This window comes from Lepeophtheirus salmonis, chromosome Z, assembly GCF_016086655.4.
Source record: "Lepeophtheirus salmonis chromosome Z, UVic_Lsal_1.4, whole genome shotgun sequence".
Classification (NCBI taxonomy): Eukaryota; Metazoa; Arthropoda; class Copepoda; order Siphonostomatoida; family Caligidae; genus Lepeophtheirus; species Lepeophtheirus salmonis.
In genome coordinates this window covers 18,109,612-18,123,101 of record NC_092584.1, presented here as the reverse complement: position 1 = coordinate 18,123,101, position 13,490 = coordinate 18,109,612, and the positions used below count along the sequence as shown (strand labels likewise).

Genomic DNA, 13,490 nt, shown 5'->3' with positions numbered 1-13,490 from the left:
ATAAATTTTGGTATAGACTCAACATGCTAATTACCACCAATTAGAGTGTCTATATATTTTTAAAATATAAACCATATGTAATAAATGACATGATGTTCTCAAAATTAGAAAATTTGGAAGTAACTAATTTTTAAAAGAACTATAGCTCGAACAAAAAAACTCACTTATTTTAGAAACACATTTAAAAAAAAGAAGACATTTGAACAAATTTGAATTGACAAATAGTCAAAAAAATATTTATGGATAAAATATTACATTACTTCATTTTTAGAAAGATATTTATTTTTTTGTATTAAGGAGCTACTTAAGTAACAACTTTACAACTTTAAATAAATTTTTCATATTTTGTGTAAATAATTTTCCTTCTAAAATCTCTCAATTAAACGTTATTTAAAGAAAAACTATATATGAATAAAACACTGAGTACTGAAATACCGAAGTTTTGATATTCAGTGTATGGACAATGGGGTATCCAGTATAGTTTTGAAAACTTTGTAAAAAAACCTTAAATGTGTATAATTATTATAGAACAACATTAAAACTTTTTGCATCTATATGAAAGTTGTTTTCTTGCATGTTGAAAAAGGATGTTATGGTACCGCATAATTAAAAAAAAAAAACACACCTTCAATGACGTCATGAAGAACGGGGGTCTTTGCTTCTCAATAAGGTATGACAAATCACAACTTGAAACACCTTGAAAACGAATATGTAATACGTTATTGAAATTCAAATTTGGTTTTCGAGCAATTTTGATTTGAATTTATTGAGTATATTTATTCATTTGATAGGTTTTATTTTATAGGTAATTTTACTAATCACGAAAACAAATCAAAATGTATTTACTTTTATTTATGTAAAGTGTATTTGTTCATTTGAAACACATGTTTATATTTTATTTTAAACGTTCCAAATTAGAATTATTTAGGGACAAATAATTTAGTATAAATGAAAGTTCAACTAATGAGAGACTTTTCAAATACCTTTACTTCTAAATAAACTGAAAACTTAGATGTCATTCCTCCACAAAAAAACTCAAACCCTTTCATTTTGCCGCATTATACTTTCGTCACCTTTTTATTTTAAAAAATAGAGTAAAATAAAATAAAAATAAATTTTATAGATGGAGTTTCTTACATTTTTTGGAGCCTCAAGTAAGATAATGACTATGAGTATGGTGCTGATAGTAAATTAGCCATTAAAAAATGGACTCATATTCTCTGATCTGTGCTCCTTATGTAAAAAAACAATGAAGTTGACTTTAGATAATGTATATCAATTGACGTGTCTAGCAAAAGCTCAGCGTGTCATTTCAAAAGAATAGGGGAGTACATTTATTTAGAGTTGTAAATCCTAAGTATATATTAGCGTGCGAGTTTGTCGTTCTTGTTGGCCGCCTGAACAATTATATTTTATTTTCTCTAGCTGTTTTCATTATTCATTCATTCTCAAGGAGATAAAATCAAAGTATTGAGTAACAACATGTGAGTTTGATTATGGAAAAATCAAGCGTAACAAAGAGGATTTGTGAAGAAGCTACTTTCTATACTAATATAGCAAAGTTAGTCTCTTGTCAAACCCCCATTAAAAAGTGATGCATAAAACATCATTTGTCTGTATGTTAAAAAAATAAAGATAAAAAATGAAGCTGGTCATTCTAACAGTTCTTAAAATGTTTAAGGAGGATAATAGCTTAGCTGTGATGACGTTTTATGCAAGCAGACGTAAAAGAAAGGAATTAAACACAAATTCAAATCCGAATATAGGAAGGAAATATAGTCTATGTAAGCTAAAATTACTCCGATTTCGATCCTGACTCCTACACCTAGTTTAACAAGGGCTTAAACTTAAAACTCCGGAGCAAAGCCACTTGCCTTTCATTGAAGATCGCACTAGATATTACTTTGCACAAAAAAATGTAAAATAATGTTAAGTTCTTAACGAAAAATGTAGCTTTCACTATCTAAAATGACATAAATTTATTTCTATCTTACCATATATATATGGAATAATTTTTACATGTTTGGGAAGAATTGACTAGCAAGACCAATCAAGTGTCTCCTCACTTGATTGGTCCCTCTCTGCTAATAAATCTAAGCAATATTGAGTAAATTCAATGACTTTCAAAAATATTATCGTTAAATCAAAAAAAATCTCACAATAAATAAATTAAAATTTATTTTGTCACCTTCAAAGTAATCTTCATTGCATACAATACACATAAGTCAACGTTTTTGACGGTCCTCGAAGTATTTTGTATAGGCTTTTTTGGCATGGCATTTAGCTCCTTCCACGAATTTGGTTTTACGGATTCAATGGACTCAAAACGGCTTCCAAAGAGTGGAAATTTAAGTTTGGAGAACCATAAAAAGTCAAACTGAGCTTAATCATGTGAATATGATGGTTAAAGGAAGGTATTTATTGCTTAATTTGCTTTTAATTCCCTCACAATCGTGGCTCTGTGCGATGGCACGTTGTCGTCGTTTAAAATTCACAAGTGGGTTTTTCTATATTTCTGGCCGTTTTTGTTTTTTATTTTCTCATTGCAAATACCTTATTACGCCAAAATAGTACTCCTTATTGACCGTTTGTCACTTTGGAACGAATTCATGATGCACTAAACCGCAGATATCAAAGAACACAATGAGTATCACCTTGACTTTTGTCTTTGACAATCTCATGGCTCTCGTTGAACGCTTTGTACCACTCATATTCACGAGTTTTTAAATAACTTGATTCACGAAAAGCTTTTTCTAACATTTTCAACGCGTCAGCAAATGACATTTCTTTCCCAAGACAAAGTTAAAGGAGAACTTATTGTTCAATAATTTCGCTCATTGTAAAAAAGTGAGTTCAATTGACTTGATGATATTGTACGAGTTTTTTTTTTAAATCCCTTCAGCGTGGGTAATTTAAATGAACAATTCCTGATACTTTTTTCACATAATTTAATATTACAATCCATGATAATTTAGTTTTTATGATCCATTTTCAGGTATGTAGATTAAGGAATGAGCACGCGTGTTACAAATAAGGTAGGTGCATAACTCTGCGATTTATACATATGCATACATTAACTTAGTGAGTTAAAAAGCAATAATGGATTGTAAATTGGCATGGTTTATCGATAACCGGATAAATAATTCATTATATGCAACGTATATTGCAACAAAATATACGTAATAAACTTGTGTGTCAGTCCCAACTACAGATACCTTCTAATAATCCTAAAAGAATCAGGATGGCCAACAGTGAATGTACATATATATGTTTGTATTTAATGCAAAGATCATCTTTAAGGACTGTTAAAAATGTAATGGACATTGAAACACACCAAGATTAGATGAGTTTTTTTTTTTTTACAGTTGAAAGTAGTATAGCATTAGCAAGACATTTATTAGGTATCGAGAATTAGAATAAAAACATGACTCAACAACTAGTATTTTTTTAATTATTGGAATGATAAGATATTTGTTGCGTCAACATGAAAATAATTTTGACAAAAAATCAACAAAAGGAAACATTCTCAATTTATTTTTTTACTTCATACATTAAATTTTCTAGTTAAGAAAACTCCTTCATTTTTTAGGGGGAGTAGAGTGCATATGCAAGTACTCCAAGGAATACGCGTATCCCATTTTGAGAACCACTGTGGTAAGCCATATGAAGAAGAAAAAAATAGTTGGTACTAATGGTGTTTTTTTTATATTATTTTCCTTCTTTGGTAAGCCTAAAGAAGTGATTCCCAGGCTTTTCATGACTACAAAGTCCCTTGCCGTAATTAATTTTTGGGACAGAGTAGTAACGGATTTGGCAAAAATATTTTGCTTGAGAATATATTTTTTGATGGTAGAAAAAACTCCTTCTGAAAAAAGAATAAAGTAATTAATTTATTTTATTACATTCATTCTTTTAAAATGCATAGTAAAATTATAATAAACATATTATGTATATGATATTTAGATATAATTAAAATATATTCCTGCACTAATGCAATTTTAAATGTAGTGAGTTTTTTTCCCTTGTGCTATAATACACTTTTGTCCTGAGCAATTTATAAGGCAAGCTGATGATGTTCACGCTCCGTATTGCATTCATGCTTTACAGAAGTGCATTTCTAAGCATCAGTACTACAATCTATACTAGATGCATAAATTTAATTATTAGAGATGAGAAAAAGTTCGAAGTTCAGGTCAGCGTCAAAACAAGACCTGGGACAATTTATACAAATTGTGGTCACTTTGAGAGACAATATATCTGCTGACAAATCTGTTTCCTGCCAAGACTCTAACATTTTCGTTTCAGTTCTAGTACACATTTTTTTTTTTTTTGCTTCACTTTTTTTCATTAAAATAAGTTAGAAAGTCTAGCTTATAAATTTTTTTATAATTCTAAAATGTAATAAATCATCTCAACCATCATAGCTTAAGACAATAATCTGTAAAGACATGCCATTAATGTTTAAATGCAGGACATCCATAATCATTATTTTATCACTAGTTATATTTTTTTATTTAAAAGATAGCATCTTTTTTTTTTTTGTTAAATACTCATTAATCGACCACATGACCTGTTTTTATTTTAGGGTTAAATTTATCCTCTTTAATGACAATTGTACCCCCACATTGCTTGGAGTTATTTGGCATCTATGAATCTACAACCTTTGCTTCTATTAATATCGAAGATAATTCCCCAAGAGTTATTAAGCTATGTTTTATGCTGACACTCTTTTATTCACTTGACATTTACTTCAATGTTCTGTCCTCAAGAATGAAAGAATAACGATAACTGCTTGAGAAAATCAAAATGCTTCAGATTGCCAACAATAAAAAAAACTCGTCGGCTAAATTTTTTTGAGGATTTACAACCCAATAAAGTTTTACTTCTCTTTTCTTTTCTTTCTTCATATGAAGTGCAAAGTTGAAGCTACATGCGTTCAATGGTTAAAAATGAGTCCTCAAACCAACCTTATTCTATTTGTATACAAGGTTTATAGATTAATTTGGTGCATTTTTCAAAAATGTTGAAATTTTCACTGAGGTCATATTTTTTTGAAAAATTTACTAGAAAATTAGCTTAAACTCTATTTATTATTGTATTAAATGAGCTCATTTTATGTGCCAAGGACATGGCTGATAAATTATACAGCAATTTTTTTTTCCGGTAGATGTCTTTAGTGAACCATATCTCATGATTGATACATTGCATACAAAACTAAAACTAAGCTTAAAGGTTATGCGTATACTTGAAAAAAATAATTTACATTTTAGTGTTTGGTTAAGCTGCATTTAAAAAAAAGAGGAACTTTGATACATTTTTTACTATCACTACGACCAAAATGAAAGGAAGGAGCAAGCAGTCAAAAAATAATTGTGCTGTTTATGGATCCAATTCGGTATCAAATGCAACAGCAAAGAAGAGGTACCAAAGATTCTTTTCTTGTAATATGGACGTCGAAGAGAAACTCTCTGGTTGGCAATCTTAGAAAATTTCAATTAAATAAAGAACATTGTCAAGTTAAATCGACATCTGAGTCCTTCTTTTATTGTCCAGGAACTGAAAATTAGTCAAAAAACCATTTGGAACCATCTAAATCGGATAATCCTAACTATGTAAATTTTATGGTCAAAATAACGCTCAAAGCTTTTTACTTCGTTTATTATACATATTTAGGTTCAAACGAAAAACCACTGCTTTAAAAAATGTATCTTACTTTTGAATAATTTTCATAATATCCCTAAGCTCGTAAGTATATAGTTTTACCTATGGAAGGTATTACATTTTTTAATATTAAAACCTATTTAATTAAATAAAAGAAATAATTAAAATATAATAATTTTTTTTTTACATCTTTTTGTATAATTTAACCCTTTGAATCAAAACCATCCAAAGCACATCAAATTTGTTAGTAGATAAATTAATTTAATACATCCAGATAAAATTAGCCTAGGGTTAATATTCAAAATTAATTTCCTAAATATTAATAAGGGTATTTGATTAAATTTACTTAGTTATTAATACAGCAAAAGCAAGTTTTTATATCTTTAGTATAGTTTTTCATAGAATCGTTTATCTTATAGTATTTTGCTTAATAATTTTTACATAATTAAAAATTCCTTTTTTTTTTGTTAAATTATGAAAAGATGAATAACTTTTTAATTATTCATTGTCTTTCAAAATTAGAAAAAAAAGTAATTATTTTTTATCTAATTGAAAAAAATATATTTGAAAAAAAAAAACGTGTTTTGCTTTTGAAGACATGTAAGTTTAAATGGATTTAATTTAATATTTTTACCATATTTAAAAAAAAAAGTTAATCTGACGTCTTAGCTATTCATTTTAAATGGATCTACTATGTATATGGAATCGCTTTAAAATTATCATCATCCGTCATAATATTGTACTTAAATATCTTAGATTAATAGTTCTACAACTTGGTACAGTCTGTACATGATATAATATTACTTCATATATCGCCATTTATATAAAACTTTTAAAATTTGACTATCTTTGTTCTAGTATGCCATTTTCTTTTATCAAATACATATTTTTTATAATGGGCTTATTTAATAAAATACAAAATGAGATTAATGAAAAGAAATATATTAGTTTAAATGGACTTTTTTTCATAAATGATTATCTCCTTGGCAATCCAAGTAGTACTTATTTGACTGACTGTCGGGCTCGACGGTTTCCATTATTTTATCCACATTTTCGATAATTCGTCTTCCAGTTTCATCTTAGACATGAAAATTGCCAAAACGGAATCAATTGCACAGGATTGGCTGTTATAGTATCAGGATCATCCAAACTATTGACATTTTTAGCCGCATGGTATCTGTTTTTTGCCTTGCTTGAAGAAAAACTGTAAAATATGGCATATTTTCTCTTTGATACTATCACTGTTTGACATACGCTCAAAAAAAACTTTTTCAGAACACTGCTTTTCTCCCAAACATTCTTCAAATTGTCAAATGATTACCATGTTTTATTCTCACATACCGAGAGGAAATCTTTTATGCCCCACTCTTGATGGTAGGATTTACTTTAATATTCCAAGTTACCAATAATATTCTACTCATTATTATATACTTATGATTACGTCATTTTAATGAATAAATATGGAAAATCCTATCCGAATAACATCAATCATTAGTCATCTCCAGTGATGATTTTCCAGCCATCCCACTACAACATAACACAAAAACTAGTAACTAGTTCAGAAACACAAGGTGTTAATAAATATACCATTTCAAAATAGTAATGAAATTTGCAGAGATGGATTTTGCAGGCAATAATTGATCAAGGAATAAAATTACTAGGAATTCGAGGATAGTCTGAAAAGTTTTTTATTGAACAAAGATACAAGAAAAGGAGACTATCTCAATTAATTTTTTTACTTCATCTGAACTTACAGCATCTACACGCTTCCACTAGTGATGGATGCTCTCTTCATTTGACAAAAATCGTTGCAGTTCCCTATTTGGACTGTATCTTTGTTCTGAGCCTTTGATTGTGTATCCAAGTTTTATCTACAGTAGTTATTCGGCACCAAGTCTCGGATTTATAGCGCCTAAACTGAGCCAATAAAGTGATATTCGATTTTGACAATTTTCACATACAAAATCAAAAAAATCATATAAACTCACTCAAACGACTGTTACATTGCAACTGCGCGTCTAAAATGGCTGAAACTTTGATGAGTAACTGCCCATAAATGCTAGATAGACGGGACTACATAATATTACGAGTTCTGTCATCTTTACGTTGAGGGCGGAAACTTTTCAAACCACCCTCGTGGTCATGATATTTTCTACAACTATCACAATATATATTGTCCTTGCTGGGATGTATGTATAAATTGATTGTATGTTATAGATATATATACATTCGTTCATATATGCAAAAAATATTTATTCATTTCCCCTCTAATTTGCATACAAAATACCGTCTAAAAGCTTTACACTAATAAAAATGATAATAATGGCACATATCTTTATTTACATGTTATATTTATGTTTGTGTGGGACACAAGTTACTTAGTTTAAAAAATACACACTTTAAAAACTTGCGTGTAACTCATTATAGTTTAAATTATTTACAAACTCTATATATGTAAAAACACTGGTTCTTACTAATTTGGTTCTTTTTAAATGTTGAGAATTCAATTAATGTTTATTCTTATAAATTTAATCTCATTAATTAGTAAAAATGCAAAATATAAATTGTTAAACATCATACGTTTTTTAGTTATTTAAAACCATATAATTGTCTGTAATATAATTATTACCTTATTTAAAAAAAGCAAAATCTTATAAAAAACCTTTATTTAAAGTATATTAGTGACATCTATTTTGAATTAAGTAATTGATAAGAGTAAAAGGTTATATTTGATGTCTGTTCAACTTATTGTACTTATATGAATGAAATTAAGATCGACCTAAGTCCCATTGGTTCTATCTCAATAATTTAATTTAGCTATTAGTTCTTAAAGACGATAGATAATTTTGATATTTTATTTAAATGAACTATTAATCCAAAGTAAATTTTGAACAAAAATCGTAAGAATGATTATATTATGTTTGTGACGTATAAAATTTTCAATTCTCTAACACAGAGATTATGTAGTTAGCTTGAGAGTAATACATGATACCTTCAGCGGCCCTTACAGACAAAAAAGTATTCTCATTTTTCGCATAATCTCTAAGCCTACATATATGTAATTATTAACGTTTATTTCCGGTCCAAAACCGATTTTTATTTGGGTTCAGTCCAAGGTGATTTTTTCTAGACTGATAGAAATTGCTGTCCAGACCGTGATCTCACACCCTACTCCGAAATTAAATCATGGACCATTTTTTTTCGATGTCAATCTACATATTTACCAATTTTTATCCAAACTCATGATTTTATGAGCTGTACAAATGTGATTTATACAACATATTTAAATTCATAAGACGTTTATAAATTTTGAAACACAACGGAGTCGTTAATTCATTTTGAGCTGAATATTTGTTGGATTTAAAACTCGGGGACAAACATATTAAGGCAGTTGTTCAAATTAATAAACAAATGAAACTATATGTAACTCTGTCCTAAATCCCTCAACACAATGTCTAAGGCAGTACTGAACATGTTTGGTCTCTTTTTGGTTTTGATCGCACCTTCCCTGTTGTTCCATCCCTCAATATTTGTAAATTATCCGATTTTTGTCTGGATTAGCAAAATTTGACAGTATTTGAACGATTTTTTTTTTCTCATTTAGTGGCTAGGTTTTTTGTTAGAGAAGTAACGATATTGTGGCAATGGTAGTCAAGGCTGTTGTTTGAAAGTAAACAAGTTTTGCTTTAGAGGTCATTTTTCACTCAAAAGCATCAACAATTTCCATATAAAGTGTTCTAGGAATATTATTACTGACCTCAAACATCACATGAGGACCGGAGAATTTTCTTCTCCCATGAAAAATTTATGGAATTTTTAGTTGCTTCACGCATCAATAATCTATATGTAATTCATAATATATCTCAGTTATTTGCAGAAAAAAATTACTGTATACGAGTATAAGATATTTTAAGATTTGAGGCCTTTCTGGATTACTTACTCTAGAATCACTGATCTATAGAATCAGTCTAAAACAAATGTCTATAGATTAGAAATTTTTTTTAGTATGGTCTCTCAAGACTAAACTTTTATTCGTGAGCAAAAATGAGAGCGTTTTCCTTTGGAACTACTGTAGACCAGGCCTTTTTTAGGACCTCTACAAATCATAGCGTTCTCAGACCGAACTAATATTTTCTGACCAAACACTAGTAATTATATAAAAACACATGTATTGGCAAATAAAATAACAAATGTTGCAACAATAAAATAAAAAACCTTCCTTTAAAAAATCGATAATCAAATTTAAATTCAATTTATATTTTACCTACATATATATTAAGATATTAGTGAACCATAATTTAATTTAATTTTTTTTTTCTATTGAAAGAAAAAAAACCCAGCAAAAAACTATATATGGTATTTATGTATTAATGCATTATTTCTCATTTTAAATTTTATTGTGTAGTATTTCCTTATTATTCTTAAATACATCCTTGACAAATAAAAAATGCATTTCAGCTGTTCAAATTTAAATAAAAAAAGGCTTTATGTAATTATATTTTGTGTACTTTTGTTTGATGCATGTCTTAACTCTATTCAATAAGGTACTAAATAAATACTTTTTGAACCTTATCAGAGTGCATTTTTTTATTGTATTTATCTTTGAAAATCTTTAGGCAATAATAAATATGTTTAGAACAAATATGCCATCATCACCAGAAGTGTAATATAAATGTTCTAGGAAACAAGAGCGGTTTTTTCTATGTAGTTGTTTATCAGAAATTACAGAACATCTAAGTACAAAGTAATAACATCTGTGTGGGCTCATGTATGTATTTTTTAGTTGATCCATTATTTGAATGGAAGAGTAAATTTTCTAACCCTGAGCTATTGCCATTCTTATTTAATTTCTGATTATTGAACTTCCTTTCCAACTACATTCCATTATATTAAAAGATGTAAAAAAGATTCCATTTAAAAAAAGTAAGTATATGTGTTGGTAATCTGCAAGATATTAATGCGTTTATTAATTTTTTATTATGAAAATTCAAATGTATTACTGAGTAAATAGGACTTTATTTTATTTAAAGGTATTTTTCAGTAGATATTTTCTCTTTCAATCATAGCCTTTTCTTTTTGATTTTTACTCAAAAAGATTTAGGCAATTTTATCATCTTTGATTATATTCAATAACTGATTGAACAATAAACCTGGTGGATTCCTTGTAAGAGTTATAATTGTAAATTTTTGTTGGAGTCGGAGTAGATGATCGAGGTTGGAGTAATCATTGCCAATGATCTAATGAAACGTCATGACAGCTAGGCTACTCTCCTCTAAAACATTCCTCAAATTGTCAGGGTTACCATGTCTTAAACACACCCGAAATACACACAATTTTCATCCCTCCTTATCAAAAACAGAGACAGAGGTAATGAGTATTTGTACGGGAGTTATAAATGCATGTCCCTGTCGGAATCAGAGTAGAATTAAAATTGTCATTATAGTAATCTGAGCATGTTAGCCCTTGCTGAATGAGGAGTAAGATTTGTGCTACTTCATCCTCTTATGGTTGCTTGCTGCTGATCTAATTAAACGTCATGATAGTTAATCTGCTCTGCTTCCAAACAATTTATAAATTGACATGTTCCATGTATCACTGGATAATGGGTATTGGCCTAAATTATACAACAAAAACTATCACACATAAAATTAGTTTTTATGGTACCAGGAAAACTGCCCTGAAGAAAATTGTCCTTGGAGGATAACCATGGAGGAAAATTGTCAATTATGAAAATTAACCAGATTTTGTTCAAACTTCATGATGAATAATAACACATTATACATTCGCTTAATATTATATATGACAAATATCTAACATTTTTGATTGTTCTGTCCCCCAAGGGACTACCTTCAAGTGTGAGTAATATTATTGCATTACAATTTCCTTGCCTTTTTTTTTAATTCAATCCAATCTTCTAAGAAATTGATTGAGATGATTGGTAAGGAGGAAAGGAGGAAAAAAGAGCTTAGGGCCTCTTATAATATGGGTGAATACCCTCCCCCCTCGGATTATCCCGGGGGTATATTGTAATTGCTAAACACCACCGCCAATTCATCTCATATATCCAAGGAACCCTCTCTAATACTTAAAAATAGTTCCAAGACCTCAGGTTACGCGCTGTACTTGGGGGGCACTTACCCTGGATACTTAAAAACCACCATAAAAGCTGACATAAATCCAAGGAACCCCTTAATACTAAAGGGCAGAGTGTATTCAACCATATTCTAAGAGACCCTTAGGTATTTATTTAACACCCCTCCTCCTCCAATAGGTATTGGAATAATATAACTCACACTTGAAGGTACTCCCTTGGGCGATGGAACAAATATTTTTGTATATTTGTCATAAATGATATAAAGCAAACTTATAATGTGTTATTATTTATCATTAAGTTTGAACAAAATACGCGGAATTTCTCCTGGCAATTTTCCCAACAGGTAATTTTCCTCACTTGCAATTGTCTCCTGTATAATCTTCCACGGGTAATTTTCCGTGCACGAGTTTTTATTTACCAACTGACACAATATTTTAAAACGTATCCCCCCCCCATATGGACATTAAAGACAATTAGTGTATACTTTTCACATACCTATAAAAATAAACAGCCTGTCAAACCATTAACAACCTAGGATAAAAAAAAATATGTGAACAAAAAAATCTTTTGAATTCCATATTAAATTTTAATACTAATTTAGACTCTAATGACAAATTTGGAATTATTTAAAATCTAATTGGTATACAAACATTATACCTTAAAATATTTATTTAAAAGAAAATAATCAATAACAGCTATTTAAAATAATATATAGAAACTCAACCATTAACTTTACTACACATGAATGGATTGTTTATAATTATTTATCTGTGCTACTTTTGTAGAATACCAACCTACCAGTATTAGCCACGGCTCTGTAAGGGTATGAGGCAGGGATTAAATCGCATCCTGAGCTCATTTCCGAATTTAAAATCCCTAATTATTTTTTTATATTCATTAATTTTCTCTGAAGTTTCTAGTAACTAACGTAAATTACATTCCTCAAGCCTTTTTAAGTTAGTATTATTAGATATGAATACTTGAAATATTGCAATTTAATCATTCAGCATAATAAAATGTTTATTAAATTATTCATCTAAAAATATTATTCAAATTTTCTTGTCTTTCTAATTCAAATTTCAAAATAGTGATATCATGTTTCCTTCCTGTTTAAAAAAAAAAACTAAGTATAACTTTTTCATTATTGATCACATCCGATCAAACGATAATATGTTGTAAAGGTGTGACTATATACTACAAACTTTTTTTCTACAGTCTGCCGCAAGATCTTTTCGCCGGGGAATTATCATGCGTCAAGTATGGAGGTCTAATACGAAGAAATTTGTCATTTTTGTAACCTGTAGGGGAGAAATGTATCCAAAGAGACCAAGGAAATTAGTTATGTATATGGGGGGTCAGTACTGTTTCAGCATGTGTTCAATTCTGCATTGGCAGACATCAACAAGAGAACAGCAGGCCGTACACATCTTTGATGACGCACATAAGTTCCCAAGATCGAACAGGAAGCTCTTTTACATCCACCCTACAGTCTGGTCTGAGAACCAAGTGACTACCGCCTGTTTCTGTATATTGGCCTCAATAGAGGCCTGTGAACATAGTTGTCTGAAGGCAAAGGGATGCTATGAAAAAACCATTATTAAGCTGGATTCTCGTTGGCAACAAGTTATGGAACAGAACGAGGCATACTTGGTTTAAATTGGATGATTGTGGTACTTCTTATAATGCGTTTAAATAAAGTGAAAAAGACAAATTCACTTTCCCCCCAACCTATGA

At 29.4% G+C, this 13,490-nt stretch overlaps 1 protein-coding gene across 1 annotated transcript in view; it reads left to right on the top strand.

Moving 5' to 3' along the window:
- LOC121130327 (neuroligin-4, X-linked) overlaps positions 1-13,490 on the top strand; it is a 424,376-nt gene that overhangs the window by 78,660 nt on the left and 332,226 nt on the right. The window contains 1 exon segment of the mRNA XM_040726084.2: positions 2,996-3,035. The gene's annotated coding sequence lies outside the window, so the exon portion shown is untranslated.